This window comes from Mauremys reevesii, linkage group 13 (assembly GCF_016161935.1).
Source record: "Mauremys reevesii isolate NIE-2019 linkage group 13, ASM1616193v1, whole genome shotgun sequence".
NCBI classification, from domain to species: Eukaryota; Metazoa; Chordata; order Testudines; family Geoemydidae; genus Mauremys; species Mauremys reevesii.
This window is the reverse complement of record NC_052635.1, coordinates 38454509-38462562: the sequence shown is the minus strand read 5'-3', so window position 1 is coordinate 38462562 and position 8054 is coordinate 38454509. Positions and strand designations below refer to the sequence as shown.

The window sequence follows — 8054 nt, the reverse complement described above, 5'->3', positions numbered from 1 at the left end:
ATTGACGTGTATTCTTCAACATCTTAACTTCTAGTGAGAAATTTATGAAAAACAAGCTGTGCTAGACCCAGGCAAGACTGGAAGCTGAATGCAAATTGGATGTTTTATTATATAAAGGATGTAGGAAGCCACAACTGTCTTGCCACCCCTCCCCCCATCAGCAGTAGGATTGTAACTGCCTGGCCAGTGAGCGTAGTGAGGCATATTTATTTTGTGGCTAGCAGGCACGGCTGCATGTCTAACTACTGAAATTATAGATTTCTATTATTGAGATTTCATGACATCAGACAGGCAGGAAAAGGAGGAGAAAAATGCAAGAATATGGTGATTGCGAATACAAATTCAGAGTTCAATATGCTTCCTAAGGGCTCGATTGCAATCTAAGGTGTGCAGGAAAGTAAGAGGGAATAAGAACTCTGGAGTAGGGAGGGGTGTTTTCAGATGCTGACCCCCAAGTAATTCTATCTAAAAATTGATTAAAATGTACAGACTAGAGAAACAAGCGCTGGCAGGCTGAATCTTAATAATTATCTCTTAATTTTTCAGGGATGTGACTCCCACTATTTAATCCCATGGGGTACTTTGGCTGTAGTTTCTTCTGTATGTGTCTCAATGGACAGCTTTCAACTGAGATTATAACTTCACAGTGGGTCCACCTTTGGTATGGACACTGATCTCTAGGTGAGCTAGGATCAAAGTACATTTTCTCCCTCATCAGTAGTGAGTCCCATCTTAGAGTATCAGAAATCAGTAAAACAACTTATAGATGCGCCATTCAAGAAACAGTCTTGATTATTAAGACTCTTAAATTCATATTAAATCACACAATTTCCTCTCTGTTTAATGAAGTTTGCTTATGTCTTTAAACTTAAATGGTTATTTATCATTTGTTGTACATTTACAATTTGTAATTAAAGGCTCCAGCAAATATTCTCTAAAAGGCACAAATCACACTAACACTTATTTACCTCTTTCAGACATAGCATAAAAGAAAACAATATTGAAAGGAGACGTTGTAAAGCTGCATCCCAGAGTCTGTGTAAACATACGTGGAGGTAATAACTATAGCTAAGGAGGTGCCCTCTTTGACACTCTTGGTGCCTGTCACTAGGTGACAGAAAGCAAAGATTTCCTAGGAATTCCCGTATTTCATTTAACTAAATAAGCCCCAAAAACATAAGCATGTGGGCTATTCTCCAAGCACCATGTAGATGAAAATCATCGTATCTCCTAAATTCAGTAAAGGCAAAGTAAAAATTGCAATAACCTAAAAATCTTAGAATAAATAATAATTTTACTAATAACCATGTTGGGATCAATATTAAGATCTATTCCCTATGGAAGCCACACTCCTAAACTCTAGGCTGGATTATCTGCACTTCTGGTGCAGGTACGCAGGGGTAAGCGAGGCTACCATATCTGTTTACACGCTCCCTGGAACAGGTGGGCAGGGAATGAGTGGAGAGAAATGGGAGAATAGGAAGAGGCTCATGCCCACTTCGCTTGCCAGAGTAGCTGAGTGTGTGTGGAGAGGATGGGAGTGCATAGGCCAGCAAGAAATTACATCACCCTTTCCAGGAGGATGAGGAATAATTGTGACTCAGGTGCGTCTTTGAGGACAGCACCTGCTGCTACTCCTTGCCCAGGGACTCCAGTTTTGCACCCACAACAATTTTTTCATGTGCATCTGACTGTGCCTGTAAAAGCTGATGTGAAGCCTTTACATGCAAAGGTCAGGAAGCTGGCTGCTGCTGATCAATTGTATAGTCAATTGCTTGACCACATTTTGGCTCTTTATGAAATATATTCAAGAGACCAAATAAGCAATATCCATCAGGTTTATTGCTATAAGCCAATAATAATATAGTACAGGAGAAAGGTTCAATACGATACTAGTCGTCAGGAAGCCGTCTCGTGCAGCGTTGTTACATTCCTTAACTTGTTGTTCTGTTCCTTTCTTTATCTTTTGTCTTGGATACTAGCATTCCAAGTACTGGCCTGTGAAGGTACCTCCCTAGCTTGTTCTATAACACAGAACAAATGTATCTTGATTTTGACAAGTTTCCTATCTGCTTATGCCAAATGCAGAGTTGTACTATTGCAGGGTATTGTGGGATATAGCTTAGCATGAGTGAACAGAACTCTTGGAAAAACATAGGCCAGTTCATCTCTCAGAACTACCAGGCATTTGTATAATGTGCTATATAGTTATCTAATATATATATATATGTTCACTGCCACTGCCCAGCCATTTTTTGCACATGCAAATGCTAGCTTAATTTGTTTGAAATGGGGGCGTGACGTTCTCTTTTGCGGATTAAAAAAATCAACCCGTTCATGCAAAAAGTGTGTGCATAAAATCAGAGAGCTTGAGAATGGTTTCAGATTTGGAGGGAATATGGTTTTAATTAAGGTAATTATTTACAATACCCTAGTTGCTCAGGAAGAACTCTATCCTACTGTGCTGAAAAACATAAATTCTCTCACATCTGAACATTACAAGGACAGACCGTATCTGCTTTTTCATGGTGTATATTGGGTAGAATCCATCCAATTTTGAAACACGCCCTTGATTTCTAGGGTTACTTAATACCTTGTTTAGTCTGTGTATATCGTTGTATAACGACAGGCCTAGCACTACTATTGTTATATAGTCAATGGAAGATTTCCCATTGACTTATTGGGAGTCAGAGCCCCCAGTAGGCAGATCATCTGTTTAAGGTGTTTGGAATCTACTGCTGCCTGCCATGTAATGTGAGTGTTTGGAGATGGACATGCTGCAAAGGTTGCGGGGAACATTTTTGAGTAGTTTGAATTTAGCCAGGAGACCAATTTCCACCTCCTCTTGGATTAAGCCATACAGCAAACTGGGGACATGAAGGTTCCTGACAGAACCCTAACCATGAAGCATCTTCATCCATAAGTGCTGAAGGCAGAACACACTTGTCTTCTCCCTCATTTCTTCCCCAGCAGCTAATTATAAACTTACACAATCTCTCTTATGCACACACAGTAAATCTGTGCATCCCAGGGGCGGGGGAAAGTGGAGACTGTAATGTACACTGTAGTTGAGCTGTGACACATCTCTCTCAGAGAGGGAAATACAATCAGGAGTAAACCAATATTATTCACTTTTTTGTCACAGGAGTATTAATTGCCTGGATGCTAAATAAGCAGTAATACATTAAATCAAAGACCCAAAAGACTCATTGAGCTACTTCAGTCTTTTCAAGGATGTTTGAGGAAAGTATCTAGGACAATGCTCAGGGAGTAAGAAATGCAGATCCCATTAGTGCTAGGGAAATTTTGCAGATATAGTTCAATGTATATCACAGTGTGGGCCCAGATTTTGAAAAGTAGGTGGGCAAAAATGCTTGTGAATCTCCATTTTAATTTGCAATTTCAGAACTTGTGATCACATGTGCTGTACTTAAGCTCCTTGGGACAGGGATCATTATTTTGTTCAGTGTTTGTGCAGTGCGTAGCACAGTGGGGTGCAGGGCTATGCCTTGAGGCTCTTAGGTGCTACAGCAATACAAATTAATAATAATAAGAGACACAGAAATGCCTTTGATGTTAGTCTATAAACTAATGAACGTCTGTGTTTTTCATGGTGGTGGGAAAGCAGCAGCAGAAAACCCCGTAGAAGCAAGACAATTCACAGTTAAGAATTAAATGTCCTATTGTCAGGGTTTCCTTGACTACTTCCTACCCTGAGTGTCAGATGTTTAATACCTAACTGTGAATTCCCTTCATTTGTTGAGTTCATTGCAAGACATAACATTTGCTTTGAGGTAGATTTTATTCAGTGAATGTGTTTTTAAGACTGGTTTTTAAGGTAATAACATTGTATAAGTTACTGCAATTGCTTACAGTGGCTGCTAGATTCTGCGTGGGAATCAGCACTGATGCTGCACGAACTCTGGTTATGTTGTATGTGCTGGTTTGGAATTCTTAGGGAATGAGCAAGTGCTTTGAGATACTTGATTGAAAGGTCATCAGTGCAAAGGGCTGAGCTTCCCTGAATTAATTACAGCAACAATATCAGAAAATAACAAATGGTAGCTAATATGACACAGCTAGAAATAGAAAAGAACATTTCCCTCCACTCAAAAGCAGTATAAAGGTCTACATAAGTAATATAAGTCTGAGTCTACATTAACTTGTGTGAAGAGAAATGGATATTTGGCTACAAATAAGGATGTTTACTTAACACGGGAAGCATTGTGTTAATTTTGTTCTTTTCCAGAACTGAAGCTACATTTGAAAGCTGCTGGAAGCATTTTCTTCTTGGAATAATCCACACGTGCCCATGGACAGATCCAAACGCATGTGCACACTCGGCTGTATCCACTTCATTTTTCCAACTCAGCCCCAAGACAAAAGGGTCTAACAAAGAATACTACAAAAGTTCTTCCCACCAGCAATCCCAGACAGAGTTCCAGCAGTGAAAGGATTAATCCTCCTGTTCTAATATTTTAACAGGGCTTTCCTTGGTGGCCTGCAAGTCCTCTTTGTCAGGAACTTTCATTGACATCGATGGTCGTTCCATGCATGGAGGACTTCCAGGAAATCGGTGCTGTTGTGGTTCAGAAAACTCCTGCCTTTTGTGGGTAGATGAGCATCTCCCTGATTCAGGACTCATCTGCTCATACACACCCACATGCACGCCCACACACAAATATGTATGTAGGCTGTTCCCTGCTCTAAAACTAGCAGCTATGGGAGAAGACATATGCAATAACTTGATCCTCCTAGTGTCTCTGTGAGGAAGGAAATACGTTTGTGCTACAGTAATGACATGTGTTAGCTTCTTAGCTGACAGAATGGTGAGTGATTTTTGCGTGGCAAGTCATGAGGGACTGAGGTCTAGTAAGTCAGACCATCTAAAAATGCTCCATTCACTGATTCATTACCAGCTTGTACATCCAGCTCATTGTTCTAGAGAGTGTTTTTGGAGGCCTTGAGTAGGAAACGTGCTCTAAAGTACTCTAATTCCTTCCTGCACCATCAGATGTCGCTAAGGGAGTGACCAAGGCTCCACCATCCCTGTCTACCATGCAGTTTGCTGGAATAGCTATCTTTCTGTCTTTCTGTAATGTATCTATCTCTCAAACCACAAACTGGAGGAGCAATGAACTTCTTTTTATCTGGTCCCTACTCTTTGACCTGTCCAGGTTGGGTGGCCCTACCAGGAGTTAAAACTCCACCCAGCATAGCTTTCAGGGTCATTGGAAAACATAGACCTTCCCACCACTTCAAGGTGCAGTCTCCAGGGAAGGAGCTAAGACATTGGGGAAGACAAATTTCTTGGAGTAGAACTTCACATTAATCAGCCAAGGTCAGTCCACGGCTGACTTTTGCTAACTGTATGGAGTCTGGTTTATGTAATCCTTATGAACTGTTTTTTACAGGCTTTGTTCAGCACCAGTCTGTATATAATTTGTGTCTGGACTTCAGTCCAAACTACAGTCAGACAAAATCTTTTTTCACTACCCAGTTTATTCCCCCTGCAAAACTGCATCAGATTCCTGATTCTGCCTATCCCATCCCCCCTCCATTCATTATGGGATTTTTTTATGGTTTAGGACTAGATCTATAAAAAGATGATAATTTACTCAGTGTCCATGAATAGTTTTCATATGTCATTCACTTTTCCTGTCCATCTTTTGTGACATCCCCTTTCATTGCTGCATTAGATTGGCCACAATACAGAGCAATTTATGCTTGTCATATGTTATGTATCAGGCTTAATTGTTCGTCCTGCCTTTCATCATCTCATCGTATTTCACAGACCATGATTAACTATAATTCTTGTGAGGCGCACAGTTTGCCTTCACTTGCTACTTAGCCTTGCACATCCATATGGTTCAGTTGAGTTTTCAAAGTTCTCTGTCATTTTGCTACTTTATTTAACATGACAAACCCAAAATTATTTTGTAGGGTTTCTTTACTGTAATAGTGAGATTTTTGAGAATTAATATAAAAGAACAAAATATATCTGGTAAATGTGGAGGTTAGTGAAAAGCAAGGCTGGAAAAGACTGGCCTGAAATCCCTGAATTTGGAGTTATTAATGACGTTATTAATTAATGATGTTATTCCTGTTTGATGTCTTATCTCTCCTTTTCTCAAACCTCTGCAGTGATGATTCCCGCCTTGGGGGAATTCTGCTACCCAATCTCTCTCCGCTAAGAATATTTTCTTAATATGAAATTTTCTGCCTTAATTTTGGGCCATCACTCTTTGTGCTATCTATTGTCTTCTGGGACTATGAATGATTCTCAGAGCTGCATTTTTCTCTCATTTTCAGCTTCATCAAAGCCAGTAGAGTCATACCAGTGAGACTGAGAGGAGAATGTTGCCTCTTACCTTTATCTTATATTGTTACTCTGAAGGTATTTATAGAATGTGATCACCACACCTCCATTGTCTGTCTAGATTTTCTCTTTTCTAAACTGCATATACTTAGCTGCCTCCATCGCTCTGCACACCTTACATCCTCCAAGCTTTGTACCACTTTCATTGCACTCCTTTGTATTTTCCTCTATCCTTCCAAAACTATGGGGACTAAAACTGCATACAGGACTCTAGATGCAAGTACATTAGGTTTCTGTAGAGAGGCAATGTTACCAACTGAGTTTTACACATGATCCCCCAGGATACACATTCAGGAAAAGAGCCTTTTACATTATTTCTCACTGCGAGTTCATATTTGACCCCAGAGTGATAAATATTGAAGATGGAAAAGACCTATCTACCATCACCGTTCCATCTAATCCTTCTGCCACAGGGTGACTGGCTCCTTTAAGATGAAGGGCGTCCAGTATACTTGTGACTTGTAAGCTGCCTCCCAACTGAGCTTAAAAGAAAGCACCTGGGCCATATCAAGGAGAAGCTGAGTCAGACGCAGGTGTGAGCTGCCTGAAAGAGACAGAGACGGGCAGGTGAGAGCAGAGACAGAAGGAGCAGCAAAGAGTTGCTCAGGGGAAAAAGCTGCAGGAGGGGTAGTAATTGTGTGAGTTGCCAATGATAAGTTCTGTGGAAAACTGGTGATCAGAGCTGGAGAATCCCTGCTCAGTTACAGAAGAGCTTGTGCAGAGGCCACTAGGAACACCGGGAAGAACTGGCCTGCGTAAGAGGACGAAACAAGGGGATTGATGTTGGAGGGAGGATCTCGGAAGCTGGGGTAGGACTCACAGGTGAGGATGCCTGGGGGAGTGAAACACTGCAGAGAGCCCTCTCATGGGAGACCTGATTTTAGGCTACAGGAGAAGGCTTATGGGAAGAAGCAGGTGTTGGAACTCTCAGGCGGGTGCCCGAGAACAGGGGATGGAGACCGCGTGGTTAATGGCTCTCAGACGGATGACCTGGGAATGGTGACCTTTGACTGGGATTGAAGAGCTGCTGCGTATATCCCTTGTTTTGCTTTGGGGGCCAACTGTTTTTACCACGAGGGATCTGTGGACTGTGCCACTTTTTATGAATAAAAGGGTTTGAAATATGCTGCTGAGAGACAGTTTTCCTTTGCATGGGCGGGGATGAAATGGAGGCAGGTGCATCCATCATCCCACAGGCTGACACTGTCCTTGCTGGGTAGGTGTAGGGAAGCATGCAGGAGTGAAAGTGACGTCAAGGACTTGCCCGTACTAGAGTCGTGGCCTCTACCAGACGAGGCGGGGCCTTTAAAGCCCCAGGCCCTTTAAATCAGGATTTAAAGGACCCGTGGCTGGGGCTGTGGTAGCAGCAGCTGGGAGCCCCTGGCCCTTTAAATCACCACCAGAGCCCCACCGCCGCTACCCCAGGGCTCCAGCAGCGGGGCTTGGGTGGCGATTTAAAGGGCCCTGGAGGGTAGCGGCAGTGGGAGCCCCAAGCCCTTTAAATTGCCACCCGAGCCCTGCTGCCAGAGCCCCAGAGTAGCAGCAGCAGCCGGGGACTTGGGCGGTGATTTAAAGGGCCCAGAGCTCTGGCTGTCGCTACCACCCAGGGCCCTTTAAATCATTCCTGGAGCCGCTACCCCAGGGCTCTGGGGACGATTTAAAGGGCCCAGGGCGG

At 42.5% G+C, this 8054-nt stretch overlaps 1 long non-coding RNA gene across 1 annotated transcript; it reads left to right on the top strand.

Annotated features, from left to right (window-relative positions):
- The first annotated feature begins 576 nt into the window (after positions 1–576).
- Positions 577–4373, top strand: LOC120381109. The gene is made up of 3 exons (XR_005587940.1): positions 577–681; positions 978–1055; positions 4250–4373. It is a non-coding gene; the product is annotated as an uncharacterized LOC120381109 (long non-coding RNA).
- Positions 4374–8054: the final 3681 nt, after the last annotated feature.